We start from the raw sequence: 14,788 nt of genomic DNA, 5'->3' as shown, positions 1-14,788 counted from the left end.
TTTCCGGCTGCTCCGACTGTTCTCCGAAAAGGGGCGTGGCTTTGGCGGAGTGGAAACTCAGACACAATTACTATGTGTCGCAGCCCTTTTTGGGCGCTGTAAACTGGCGGAAAGTAGACCAAAAGAAAACTGGTCTAGCAGGGACTGTTGGACACATTTCTGGTGCTCGGGACAGATTTTGGTCCCAGGGACAGAAAATGGTCTCAGCGCCAGAAATGTCTCTGCACAGCTCTACAATATTAAATGTGTATCTTCTTTCCGAGAGCAGGTCGGTAACAAAGCCAGTGCAGACACTGACACTTTAAGTAAATGTCCCCCAATGTGCCAGTTGCCAATGCACTATAGTCAATAAGTGAGGCGTCCACTGCTTGTCCTACTACCAGCCCCATGCACGCCCCTCCCTGCCTACTTGGAGTGACGATGAGTTAGGGTGATGCCACACATGGCGTTTTGAAACCGTTTTTGGTCTGTTTTTAAGCAAGGCCTCTTCCACACTTGCGTTGCAGATCACGTCAGAGTCGGATCAGGATGCGATCAGGGTCTGGTGAGTGTAAAACTGACATTTTTCATAAGAGTTCAATCATTTTCAGTCAGAGTTTGTTCTGTGTCTGAGTTTTTCATGCGTATTTTCAATGCATTTTTGATGCAATTTCAATGCGTTTTTCACACGCATTATCAAAAATGCATTGAAAAGGACTCAGGACAGAGATCTATCTTTTCTATGGCAATTGATGCGTGAAAAACGCATTGCACTTGCATTGCACATGTATCTCAGAGTGCAATGCGTTTTTGATGCATCTCCATAGACTCGTATGGTGCGGTTTTGACGCGCGCAACTTGCAAAAGTAGAGCATGCCGAGAATTAAACGTAAGTTAAAAAAAACGTGTGTTTGCGCGTGAGAAAAATGCAGGTCAAGTTCTGGGCAAAATCGCGCCTAGTCATTCATTATCCTCTGGCGCTCCTTCATTATTCGTGTCATAGCACAACCTTCCCTCCCTTTCTACATTCCCAAGAGCCGGGAGCTAAAGCTCTTGCACACTAGGGCTACTCTCACAGTGTAATAATACTGTAAGGGGAGGCATTGCTTCCATGTAGGACAGAGGAGGGCTCTCCTTAGTCCTCACACACATGCAGGCCACTGTTTTAGCAGAGGAAGAGGCTTGTCCTGACTTTAGAGTGCATGAGCAGTGCACAGCAGACTTAAAGGGGTATTCTCGTCTGGACATTCACATTCAGTTTGATTAATCTGCCATTAATAAACATTTCTTCAATTAGATGTTATTAAAAAAATATTCCTGTGTGAAGATAATTTTCCATAGATGTAGGGATTTGGTCCTTTAGAAACGAGATAGCTTCCTCGGATACGGCCACCTCTGCTGAAGGGATTGCACAAATAAACAAAAAGGTTTTGTATATGAAATATCTGAGAATTACTACATATCCCACAGCCGTCCTGTAGTAATGATCGCTGAATCCAGGTGGTCAGGCAGAGCTCTATAGCGCATGTCTGGCCACTGCTGCCTAAATGTGACGTGGTCGTAACCGAGGAAGCTATCTCGTTTCTAAGGGACAACATGGCTATGTTTATGGGAAATTATCTTCACACAGAAGAACATCCAATTGAAGAAATGTTTATATATGGAAGATTAATGAAACTGAATGTGAATGCCGAGACGAGAATACCCCTTTTTCCGGGCTGCAGACCATGGCAAGGTTCTGGCCTGTGCAGCCACCGACGGCTTCCAAGAGCATCAAGGTCAGTGTCCCATCTCGGTTGTGAGACATTTGTAGAAAGTTGTGCCTATTTTTTTGCGTGACAAGGCTCTCGGGAATGAGGAAGGGAGGGCAGTGCTATGCGTGCTATGACACGCATGCTGGAGGCGTGCATATTTAGGATAATACCAGACCGCTCAGCCATTTGCGTGACGGCACGAGGAGCGCCAGAGGATAATTTGCATAATATTAGAATAGATTTTTTATTTTTTTTTTGCAGAAAAGCCTTATTTACAGTACAAGCCAATATAGTTCTGTTATCAGCATAACAAATGCTGTCTAAAGGTATACTTGGATAAAGAAGCCCCTTACCAAGTGGTAGATTACCTTTAAAATCTCTCTGTTATTTTGAGAGTAAACATGATGTTGTTTGATTCCCCTGCATTTGCCCTTAGCTTTACTAAACCCCTTAGATTCTGTAGAAGAATACAGTTTGAGGAGCCCTATTCAAAACCACTAAACTTAGGCCCCTTCCACACTTGCGTTGCAGATCACGTCAGAGTCGGATCAGGATGCGATCAGTGTTTGGTCAGTGAAAAACTGACATTTTGCATCAGAGTGCAATCAGCTTTCAGTCAGAGTTTGTTCAGTGTCTCAGTTTTTCACGCGCGTTTTCAATGCATTTTCACTTCAATTTCAATGCGTTTTTCACACGCAGGTAATGAGCGTGAAAGGACTCAGGGCTGAGGTCTATCTTTTCTATGGCAATTGATGCGTGAAAAACGCATTGTACTTGCACTGCACTTGCATGTGTCTCAGAGTGCATCTACATAGACCTGTATGGTGCATTTTTCACGCGCGTGACTTGCAAAAGTAGAGCATGCCGAGATTTAAACGTGCGTTAAAAAAAATGCTAGCCTGAAAAAGCCCATTGATTACAATGGGTCAGAGTGCAATGCAAGTTCTGTGCGTCAAAAGCACGCACAGAACACGCACGTGAAAAAGGCAAGTGTGAAAGGGGCCTTACTTTATAAAACAATGCTCATTCTAGGCTTAGGTAATTTATAAATCCCACTAAAATGATTCTAATGATTCCAGAATAATAGCAAATATATATATATATATATATATATACACACACACACAAAACCTGTAATATTTACAGATAAACATAACTTTATCAGATTATGAAATGAAGCCTTTAACAGTCTTTCACTTATGCCAAGTAAGACAGAGTTATATTTTTAGCATAGTGATATGGACACATGGTCATTGACATTTGGTTAAAGGTCGGTCAACAGCTTCCAATTACAAGTAAAAGGTGTATATAAAGTTTACACTACAATCAACCACATGGATTTATTGGTTTTAACCCAAGCAAACTCACACACTGGCATGTGCTCTCTGAAACCAGATCCGTTCTTTATTTAGCTGTTATTGTCTTTTTTTTTTTTTGTGAAAATAGAAATTTTAAAATATGCAAATGGCCCTCATGGGCTTCTGTCCCCATTGGCTGCTAATTATGTATGCCTTCCTTCAGTGCTTATGCCCACGTCCTCCCTATGTTCCCATATCAAAAGGAACTTCTACAACCACACCAGACCCCTAGTATGTCTATGTGTGATAACCGGTGTAGGAAGAGGGTTCACAGACAGAGCCCTCTTCGCCAGGTCTCTGCTGCATATTTAACATAATAGTACGGCACAGGCTGAGGACGCTCTGCATACTTGTCAGGAAGCTGGGGTAGTGGACCCCCTGGACCACCGCGGATGATGATGTAAGCTGACACCTGGGATCGGAGTCTAAGTGGTGCCCAGTTTCCACCAGAGTCCGCCACAAAGCAGGTTGGACTTGTTGCGGCATGGCCCTTTAAATCTTTGTGAGCTGGCGCGCGTGCCAGACCGCGGGAGCCAGGGAAGATAAGTTTTCATGCAGGCTCGGTCCGGGGGCACAGGAAAGAACATGGTGCGTCTGCGACCTAGGATATGGGTCACAGGAGCACCTGTGCCCGTGACAATGCTTAGTGGATTACATAATGTAGTGCAATATATTTGCTCTAGGGTACTTTAACCCTAGATCAGTGATGGCAAACCTTTTAGAGATTAAGTGTCCAAATGACAACCAAAACCCACTTATTTATTATAAGGAGCCAACATGACAATTTAAGCTGTAACTTTTTTTCTCCTTGCTTTGCCACGACTTTCAATTGTATCAGTGTCCTGAGGAGACCAATACATTAGAAAGAAAGTGGAGAAATTTGGTGTATCATTGTAGCTGCCCTCCAAGGTCCCCTGAACAAAAGAAATTGTGGAGCCCCTAGCAAATGTTCCAATTGTTATTCAGTCTTGTCACGGGTGGTCCTGTGACCCACATTGCGGGTCGCGGGCTCACCCGTGCCCCTCTTCCCCCGCTGGAGCGTACCTGACTCCTAGGGCGCAGGACCTTTTAAATATAGTGAAGCAGGCGTGCGCAGTTAATTGGCGCTGGCCATTTTCAGAAGAACATTTAAGCCTATAAGCCTCTTCCTGCGCACCCTGCCACATCTTCATGCTATTGCCGATGAGAAAGCTGTTCCCTGACCTCACATCATTGTCCAGAAAGTTTTCAGAATGTGTAGACAACCCTATAATGACTTTCCTCAGTTCTCTTGTGTATTTTTGAGGTGAAAATACTCAATTTGGTGTAGTATTGGCTGTCAGTGAGCTATAGGCTTCTGTCATGTAGCTAGATGTATTCATGAGGACTACAGCACAACCCTTAACTGCAGGTTTGACTGTAATTCCATTGTTTCTTAGGGAGTTGATGGACCTTCTTTCCTGCACACTGAAGTTTCTCTGTCTTGTTTCTCTAGTATTGAAGTTTGGACAACATGTCTAAAAGAGTCAATGTAATGGTCCAAAGTGTTGTTGCGGACAGGTGAGGGAGTTCAATCAGATTTCTTTTTGTTTTTCAGCCAGTCTTTTTGTTCTTTCAGTCTTAATCTCCTAAAATATTCCTCTATGTCACTAGAGAGTTCTGTTTTATCTAGAGGTTGCGAGAAAGTAAGACAGAATTTGAGATCTCTAGATAATACATCCAGTTCAGTTTGTGGGTTTGTAAGATGACAAATTAATCACATAAGGACACGTGTCCTTATGATAGTTCTGTTTCACATTGTCTGGACAGGGCTGTGATTGATTGATGTTTGTATAAAGTCCTGAGTTTATGTAGAGTTTCTTTTTCTTGTTGTCTATTAAAGCCAACTTCAAAGATGTATAAAATAGGTCCATTTGCTGATTTAAGGTCTCTGGGAGTCTGCTCTTTATGGCTTGCATGTCTGTTTAGGTCTTTGCATTGGTGTTGTTGAAAACATGAATAAGGTGGCTCTGGAGTCTCTTAGAGGTTCTGTGAGTTGTAGGTGGACATTGTGAGATTCCTTAGTTGAAGCCCTTTGGGTATTAGATGTTCTTTCTTGTATCTTGCCGAAACTAAAACAAATGAGATTTCCTCTATATTAGCTTTCTTCAGTAAAATTCTAAAAATATATTTTAAAAAACTATATAAATTAATTATCACCATAATAATTGTTTTACATACATTGAGGGGTATAGTTTCTAAAATGTTAATGTTATTTATGAGGTTTTACTATTATCTAGGCCTCTTAAAGTGGCTTGAAAGCTGAGCGTGTCCCTCAAAAGTATGATTTTGTGTTATTTACGAGAATGTGAAATATCAAACCTAAAGTTGTAACCTTCATAACATTTTACAAAAATGGAAGGACCTGTAAAAAAAGCTAGTCAACATTAAGCAGACATTCAGTAGATGTTAGTTATCAATTTATTTTGGTGTAATGACTATGTGTCAGAAAATTAGAAAAATTTGAATTTCAAATATTGAGAATTTTTCCAAATTTTTGCCAAATATCTGTTATTCGTAAATATAAATGCAAAACATATCACCCATAAAGTGCAATGTGACACAAGAAAACAATATCAAAATCACCTGAATATGTTAGAGTTCCAAAGTTATAACCATGGGCAGAGAAATGGTTGATGAGGTTTAATTTGGATAAATGTAAAGTTATGTAAAGAAAGCAAAAAGTTACAAAAAATTACTTGTAAAACCGCTACTGTGAAAGACTTGGGGGTATTGGTGGATGGTAAACTTAATTTTAGTGACCAGGGCCAGGCATCTGCTGATGAAGCAAATACAATTATGAGATGTATCAAGAGAGGAATAGATTTTCATGATAAGGACATCGTTTTGGCCTTATACAAATCACTGGTCAGACTGCACATGGAATATTGTGTACAGTTTCCGGAACCATTGTATAAAAAGGACATAGTAGAACTGGAATGGATTCAGGGGAGAGCAACCAAGATTATTAGGGGAATGTGGGGACTAGAATACAATGACAGATTACAAAATTTGGGGTTATTCAGTTTAGAAAAAAGACCACTGAGGAGAGACCTCTCCAAGGATCTTTTTATACCTAGACCTGTGACCAGGACCGTAGTCTAAGTGGCACCTCGTCTTCAAGAAAGCCTGCCACAAAGCGGGTTGGACTTGCTGCGGCAGGGTACCACTAGGTCGTTCCACAGGTGCGACTAGCCCGCGGTGACAGCCGAGGTCAAGGTACCTTAACAGAAGACAGTCTTGTGGTTGGGTCCAGACACAGGGTCAAGGCAGGCAGCAGAGATGCAGGGTCAAGTCCATTCCAGGGTCAGCAACAGGAGGTCCAGGCAGATGGGAACACAGGCACACGGGACACAGCAACACAGAGGAACTCTGGAGCAGGAATAAACAGGAATGCAGGAATACTCACTAGGAAGCTTTCTCTCAGGCTGTGAGGCACAAAGATCTGGCAAGGGTCACAGGAAGGGGCAGGAACTTATGGCAGACCAGCGGCAATTATCGCTGACCCTTTAAATCTTTGTGAGCCGGCGTGCACCCCCTAGGAGACGGGGACGCGCACGCCGAGCCGCGGGACCCAGAGAGGCGGCCGCTGGAGCCAGGGGAGGTAAGTTCTGCCGGGATCCGGGGGGACACGCAGGGACACATGTGCGCCCGCAATCTGAGACAGGGATCATGGGAGCTCCCGTGACAGTACACCCCCCCCCCCTTCGGCATCCCCCTCTTCTTCTTGGACACAAGAAACCTCTGGAGGAGAGTCCGATCCAAAATGTTCTCTTTGGGCTCCCAGGATCTCTCAACAGTCCCGAACCCCTTTCAGTCTACAAGAAACAACCGCTTACCCGTCATGATCTCTCCAGAATCTGCTTAACTTCATAGACATCTGGGGAATCCGCCTCAGGAGCAGGAGGAGTGGATTGCTGGGATAAGCGGTTCAAGATGACTGGCTTCAGGAGGGAGACATGGAAGGAGTTTGGGATGCGCATAGATGGAGGAGGACGGAGCTTGTAGGCCACTTGATGCGCTTGATTACCTCAAAGGGACCAAGGAACCGGGGACCAAGCTTGTAGCTGGGGATCTTGAGTCGGATGTATCTGGAGGACAACCATACTTTTTCACCAGGAGAAAAAACAGGAGGAGCTTGATGTCTCTTATCAGCCTGGGTTTTGGTATGGTCTGTAGCTCGTAGAAGAGACTGCCGGGTCTGGTCCCAAATAGACTTGCAACAACAAGCTGGTCCGGATAAATTATGTGTCGAGGTGCTGGTTTTTCTCCAACCACATCCGAAGTGGGACAGGGCATCAGCCTTGACATTCTTGTCAGCCGGACGAAAATGGATAGCAGGTCGAAACGGGAAATGAACAATGACCACCGGGCTTGCCTAGGAATCAGGCGCTGGGCTGCCTGTAGGTATAGCAAGTGTGTACACACACTCACAGGATGAAGACCACCCTCCAGAAGATACTGCCATTCTATCAGAGCAAGTTTGATGGCCAACAGCTCTCTGTCTCCAATCGAATAATTTCTTTCAGCTGGGGAAAAGGAAAAGAAGCCGCATGTGGAAGTTCGGCTCTTGGGCCCTCTCTGGGTGAGCACGGCTCCAGCTCCTACGGAGGACGCATCCACCTCAAGAAGAAAAGGTTTGTTTGTATCAGGCCTAGAGATTATTGGAGCCGAGGCAAAAGCGGATTTCAACTTGGAGAAGGCCTCTTCAGCTGTAGGAGACCAGGAACATGGATTGGCACCCTTCTTAGTGAGTGACACGATGTAAGAAACCACAGTGGAGAAATAGGGAATAAACTGTTCAATAATAATTCACAAACCCCAGGATCCTCTCTATGGCTCGGAGGCCATTTGGGCTTGGCCACTGAAGAACTGCAGACAGTTCAGACAGTCCAGATCCATCTGGAGGCCTCTGTCAGAAATTATGTAACCGAGGAATGGAAGGCTGTGCTGGTGAAAAAAAAAACTGGTGTTCCAGTTTGGCGTAGAGATGATTGGCACGAAGTCAACCAAGAACTTGACGTACGTGTGTCTGGTGGGATTCAAGGACTGGAGAGTATACCAAGATGTCATCCAGGTAGACCACGACACACGTATAGAGAAGGTCCCGTAAAATGTAGTTAACAAATTCCTCAAAGACAGCAGGGGCATTACACAGTCCAAAGGGCATTACTAAATATTCAAAATGCCCGTCATGGGTATTAAACGCCGTCTTCCACTCGTCACCTTTGCGGATCCGGATGAGATTGTAAGCACCCCGAAGATACAGCTTAGAAAACACCCTGGAACTGTGTAGGCGATCAAAGAGTTCCATGATCAACGGCAGGGCGTTTTTAACCGTGAACTTGTTCAGCCCTCGATAGTCTATACAGGGACGTAAGGAGCCATCCTTCTTGGTGACAAAGAAGAAACCTGCGCCAACCAGAGAGGAGGACTTGCGTATGAAACCCCTCTTCAGGTTCTCTTTGATGTATTCAGACATGGCAGCCATCTCGGGAACAGAAAGCGGAGAGACCCAACCTCTGGGAAGATTGGCTCCCGGAAGGAGATCCACGGGGCATTCATAGGAACGATGTGGAGCTAGAGTCTCAGCTTGTCTCTTGGAAAATACATCCGCGAAATCCTGGTATGGTGCGGGAAGTCCCTCCAGAGGCTTGGGAGACAACATAGAAGCCCTGACAGGTAGTGGATGAAGGATCTCCATACAGTGTGAGGAACAACCAGGGGAGACCCAGCAGAAGAGCAGAAGTGCTTTGGGGTTGCACAAAAAAAGAAAGGCTCTCTTGATGTAAGGCACCAACTTGTAGAAGCAGGGGTTCTGTTTGAAACCAGATGGCCACGGACAGAATCTGGCCATTGACCGAGGCAATGGACAATGGCTTCTCGAGACGAACCACCGGGAAGTGATGCTGAGAGACCAGGGCAGCATCCACAAAGTTCACTGTAGAGCCCGAATCCAGGAAAGCAGAAACCTGGATCTGGGTACCGGTACCAATGCTGAGGAGCACAGGAAGAGTCAGACGTGGAGAAGCTTTACTTACACCTAAGGACGCCTCTCCCAAGAACCCTAGGTGCTGGCATTTCCCGGACATTGAGGACGTACAGGACAAGTACTGATGAAGTGCTCTGGGATGGCACAATACAGACAGAGGTTCTCCCGTCGTCGCCTGGAATGCTCCTGTAGAGAGAGAGATGGATTCTGTCCACCTGCATAGGTTCCTCAGCAGACAATTCAGGCGGAGGCTGGAGGGGTCTTTGAAAGGCAGGTGCCAGGTGAGGAAAACGTCTTACACGGGCTTGAGGGTGCTCGGTGCGTAGTTCCTCGGCGCGCTCCTTAACCGAACATCAATCCGAGTGTCCAGTGTGATGAAACCACTCAGAGTTGATGGCAGGTCCGGAGCTGCCAGAGCGTCTTTGACCTGTGCAGAGGGTCCTTTCTTATCGGTGGCAATGAGGGCTGCATCGTTCCAGGCAAGTACAGAGGCCAGGGTGCTAAACTGAACTGCAAATTCTCTCACAGATGAGTTGCCTTGGCGTAGGTACAACAAAGCAGTCTAGGCAGAAGAGGCCCATGCAGGTTTTTCAATTACGGCCTGGAACTCCGTCAGAAAAGCCATGAGAGTAGCTGTGACTGGGTCGCCTCAGTCCCAAAGAGGGGTAGCCCAGGCCATGGCTTTCCCGGAGAAAAGACTGACAAAGAATGCCACCTTGGATCGCTCTGAGACAAATTGCGAAGGCATGAGTTCTATTTGCAGAGGGCACTGAGTTATAAAGCCCCTGCACTGTTTGGGATCTCCGTCATACTTGCTGGCCATAGACAGCCGTAGCCTGGGTTCAGCGGCGGGAAGACAGACCGGGGTGGCAGGAGCCATGGGAGCAGACTCAGGAACCTGTTGCTGGGCGGCTAGCAGCTGTTGCAGCATGGTGGTGACTTGATCCTGCTGTTCGAGTTGAGTGGCAATCTCCCAGGATTGCTGGACCACTATGGCGGCAAAGTTGGGTCGACTGGGAAGCGGAACCCCAGAGGGATCCATGGCTGGATCTTACTGTCAGGATTCGGGATGTGTGAATGCACTGGACCACCGCGGGAGTTGGTACTAGCCGACACCTGGGACTGGAGTCTAAGTGGCACCTCGTCTTCACCAGAGCCTGTCGCAAAGCGGGTTGGACTTGCTGCGGCAGGGTACCACCAAGTCATTCCACAGGTGCGACTAGCCCGCGGTGGCAGCCAGGGTCAAGGTACCTTAACAGATGACATTCTCGTGGTTGGGTCCAGGCACAGGGTTAAGGCAGGCTGCAGAGATGCAGAGTCAAGTCCAATCCGGGGTCAGCAACAGGAGGTCCAGGCAGATGGGAACGCGAACACAGGCGCACGGGACACAGCAACACAGAGAAACTCAGGTAACATGTCAACACAGGACTCAGGAACAGGAATACACAGGAGGGCAGGAATACACAGGATGGCAGGAATACACAGGAACGCAGGAATAATCACAAGAAAGCTTTCTTTTAGGCTGTGAGGCACAAAGATCCGGCAAGGTTCACAGGAAGGGGCAGAAACTTATGGCAGGTCGGGCAATTATTGGCCCGTGCTGGCCCTTTAAATCTTTGTGAGCCAGCGTGCGTGCGCCCTATGAGACGGGGACGTGTGTGCCAAGCCGCGGGAGCCAGAGAGGCCGCCGCTAGAGCCAGGGGAGTTAAGTTCTGCCGGGATCCGGGGACACAGGTGCATGACAAGGGGGCATTCTCTACGCCCTTTACTGTAAGAGCAGTGAGACTATGTAATTCTCTGCCACTGGAGATTGTTATGGCGGACGCAGGTACATGTTCAAGGGAGGCCTGGATGACTTTCTGGAGAGTAAAAATATCACGGGTTATGGGGAAAAAACATTTGTTTAATTCTTACAGGTTGGACTTGATGACTTTTTCCAGCCTTTTGTACTATGATACTATGATAGTGACACATGTCAGATTTTTAAAATTGGCTGTTACAGGGAGATGCAAAATGGCCATGTAATTAAGGGGGTTAAACAATTTGAGACCATATGATGATGTCATGTCTTTGGAAACTTCTGATTCATTGACAACATCTGAGTAAATTAGAGATATTACTTTGGATGGATTTGAAGGCAAACTGGAAAAAAACTGCATCTTTGTTTGTTATCGTGGTAAAGTCTGACGATGTGTTCACACGTGGCATTAACGCATGCATTCTCAAACATATCACATCAGCTTAGAAGAGGAGATTTGCCCAATTACACTGCCCGCAACATTGCGTTTACAAAATGCATGTGTTAATAATGTTGATAGCAATGTAATTAGCCAAAGCATGTGAATGCACTCTAAACCTGAAGCTATTTATACACACCTCAGCTCCCTCAGACCTCATTATATGCCCCTCAACTGCAGCAGAACCACTCCTCAGCTGCCATGGAACCTCATAATACACTCTTCACCTGCCATGGAACCTCATAATACACTCCTCAGCTACCATGGAACCTCTTTAGACGCACACCTCAGCTGCCACAGAACCTCTTCAGACGCACCTCAGCTGCCATGAAACCTCTTCAGATGCACGTCAGCTGCCATGAAACCTCTTCAGACACATCTCAGCTGCCATGGAACCTAAAGCTGTTTATACACCCCTCAGTTCCCTCAAACCTAAATATATACCCCTCAACTGCAGCATAACCACTCCTCAGCTGCCATGGAACCTCATAATACACTCCTCAGCTGCCATGGAACCTCTTCAAACGCACCTCAGCTGCCGTAGTACCTCTTCAGACGCACCTCAGCTGCCATGGAACCTCTTCAGATGCACCTCAGCTACCACAGAACCTCATCAAACACACCTTATCTGGCCACAGAACCTCTTCTGTATGTGTGCTTAGGTCTGTACAAAGTATATATGGTATATGTTTATTCTGAAGAATAACAGGCGGTATGAAGCCGGCAGCGTGGGTTTAGGTATATGGGGGGCCCCATTTCTAAGTTCGCACCAGGGCCCACTGGGGTCTTGTTACGCCACTGCTCTCTGCCACCTTGACTTTATACAACCAATTTACATCTCACTTCAAAGTTGATTTTATGGATGAGGCCATCACACTGGGCTATTAAAGAAACATAATATGGAAGGTGTTACACTGCCTGACAACATACTTGTAGTGGTTTATTCATTGCTGATGACAGGTTCCCTTTAAGGACTAGGATCAGGAACTGTAAGCAGGGTCACAGTCACTAGGAACAGAACAGGAGATATAACCAGAACAGACGTTGGGAACAGACCAGGTGTTGGACCAAAAGCACACACTTAGTATTAAACAGAAGTTGAAACTAGGCACACAGATAATTTGTAGTATGGAGCCAGGACTAGAACATTGACACAGAAGCAAGACTGGGACGTAGACATAGGATCGTGGAATCAAGTGTCTTACACAGGAGAACAGGTCAGGGACCAGTTATGGTTCTATGCCATTTTCCTTGCCTGTAGGGTATGCTGGCTTTTTAAGAGACTCTAAACATTAGCCTACTACCAGTCACACCCCTTCAACAAGAATTCACCATTGCCTTCACGATTGATCTATTGTTTTGTGCCAGATTTAAGATTTTCCGTTTAGGCAAACAATTTGTCTTAGGCGCTACATTCACACAACGATGTGCCCGCTGTACTGTAGCATGGCAGGCACACGGCTGCGGCGGGGAGAGAAGGGGGGGTGAGCGCTGCGATGAATGGAGCACAACGCCATATTCCGGGGAAAGATAGGACATGTCCTATCTTTCTCCTGGGTACAGAATGGTACAGTGCCACACGCGTGTGTGGCACTGTACTGCTCCCATACAGCGCCTTGAGTCCATTGCAGTCTATGTGGGTTGTCTATACGGCTGAGAATGTAGCCTTAGAACAACTCCAGCACCATTCTGGTCATTTTTAAAAAATATTTTTGCAGCTTTTTAAAAACAAGTCTCAGACAACAAACATAGCATAAGAAAACTGCAAACAGATTTATTAAAGAGAACCCGTCATGCAAAATAACCCCCCTAAACTAAATATATTTTCATAAACTGCCATTAGAGAGCATTGCCTCTATCCCTTCATTGTCCCTCTACATGCCTGTAAACCTAAGCAATGAGGTCCTAAAGCTGTATGCAAATGACCTGTGAAATGTCCAATGAAGCATTAGCATATTCAAGCTGTCCACTCTATTCATGAGTGGGAGGCACAGCCACACCCCCAGTGCATGACTGCATTTTCTGTCTTGTTGGACACAGTGCATGCAATATCACAAAACTGGTGTCGACACTTCTTAAATACATGTGCAAGCTCCAAAGCTCCAAAGTGCTTAGTACAAAGTCAGACAGAGAACTGGCACAGCCAGAATAATAGAGCTGGCCCACAGAGTTGTCCCAAGAGAAAAACTCCCTCAGTGTCTGTTTTACAGTATAAGTGGGTCTTATCAGAGTCATCTCTCCAACACCACATATCACCCAAATTATTCCCAACTCTCTATTTGCATCCCAGCATCAGAGTATTGATGAGTATTGTTAAGTTGCTTCACGGAAGACAACCATCATATTAAAAGAAATCTACTCCAGGGTCTGACATTTATTAACCATCCAAGCTGCACCCAGCAACGTGAATATGGGGGAAGTATCGAAGGAGCTGGATGGTGAACACAAGTGCTTCAGGAGGCGTGTAAAAGCCAGAGCCTTGGAGACCAGGGGGGCTCTGGTGACGCCCCTGAAGCATTTGTGCTTCATTTACATAATATTATAGTTTTATTTTTTAAATAAACTATATAATATAGGTTCCGCGTCCGATATATCGGACGCAGAGCTGATGCCGGTTCAGCTCAAGATCTGAGCCGAACCGGCATTGGGAAACATGGGGTGCCGACTATAACTAATAGCTGACACCCCAGTGTAACACCAGTGGTCGGCGTGTGCTCCAATCACAGGTGTTTAACCCGTTAAATTCCGCAGTCAGTGCGACCGCTGCATTTAACTTGCCTTTGGGGAGTCTTTCCCCCACGATTAACCCCCCCCCCCCGCACCGTTTTCGGGGGCACCGTTCATTGCTATGTCAACTCAGGACCCCAGAGTTTTCTGTAAGAACTGCATGAAAGATGGCGTCTCTGACGTCATCTTAATGGCACAGTGTCAGCCTATGCATGTGCATGATGAACGCCGTTGAAAAAAACCTGTTATAAACCCTCCAAAAATTATGATTTTTACCTATTCAATCCCACAAAAAATGCTAGAAAAAGTGATCATAAAAACATATGTACTCCAGAATGATACAAAGTACAAAGTACAACATGTTCCGCAAAAAAAAAAAAGCCATTAACCAGCTCCGTAGCCAAAAAAGTAAAAATGTTGTTACTTGGAAGACGGCAATGCAAAAATTATAGATTTTATCCACATTAGGGTTTTATTTGACAAATTCAGTAAAATGTAAGAAAAAATATTCATGTATAGTATCCACGTAATTGTATCGACCCATAGAATAAAGATAACATAATTAATGGTATATACGGTGAACCAAAAAAAAAAGTAAAAAATCCAGTAGAGAATTGATGCTTTTCTACTCCTGCCCTCAAAAAAAAGTTCAACAATAGGGGACACCAACCCCAAAATGGTAACACTGGACAAAGCATCTCATTGCGCAAAAAAAATGCTGTC

The sequence above is a fragment of the Engystomops pustulosus genome, chromosome 1, assembly GCF_040894005.1.
Source record: "Engystomops pustulosus chromosome 1, aEngPut4.maternal, whole genome shotgun sequence".
NCBI classification, from domain to species: domain Eukaryota; kingdom Metazoa; phylum Chordata; class Amphibia; order Anura; family Leptodactylidae; genus Engystomops; species Engystomops pustulosus.
This window is presented reverse-complemented; position numbering follows the sequence as displayed.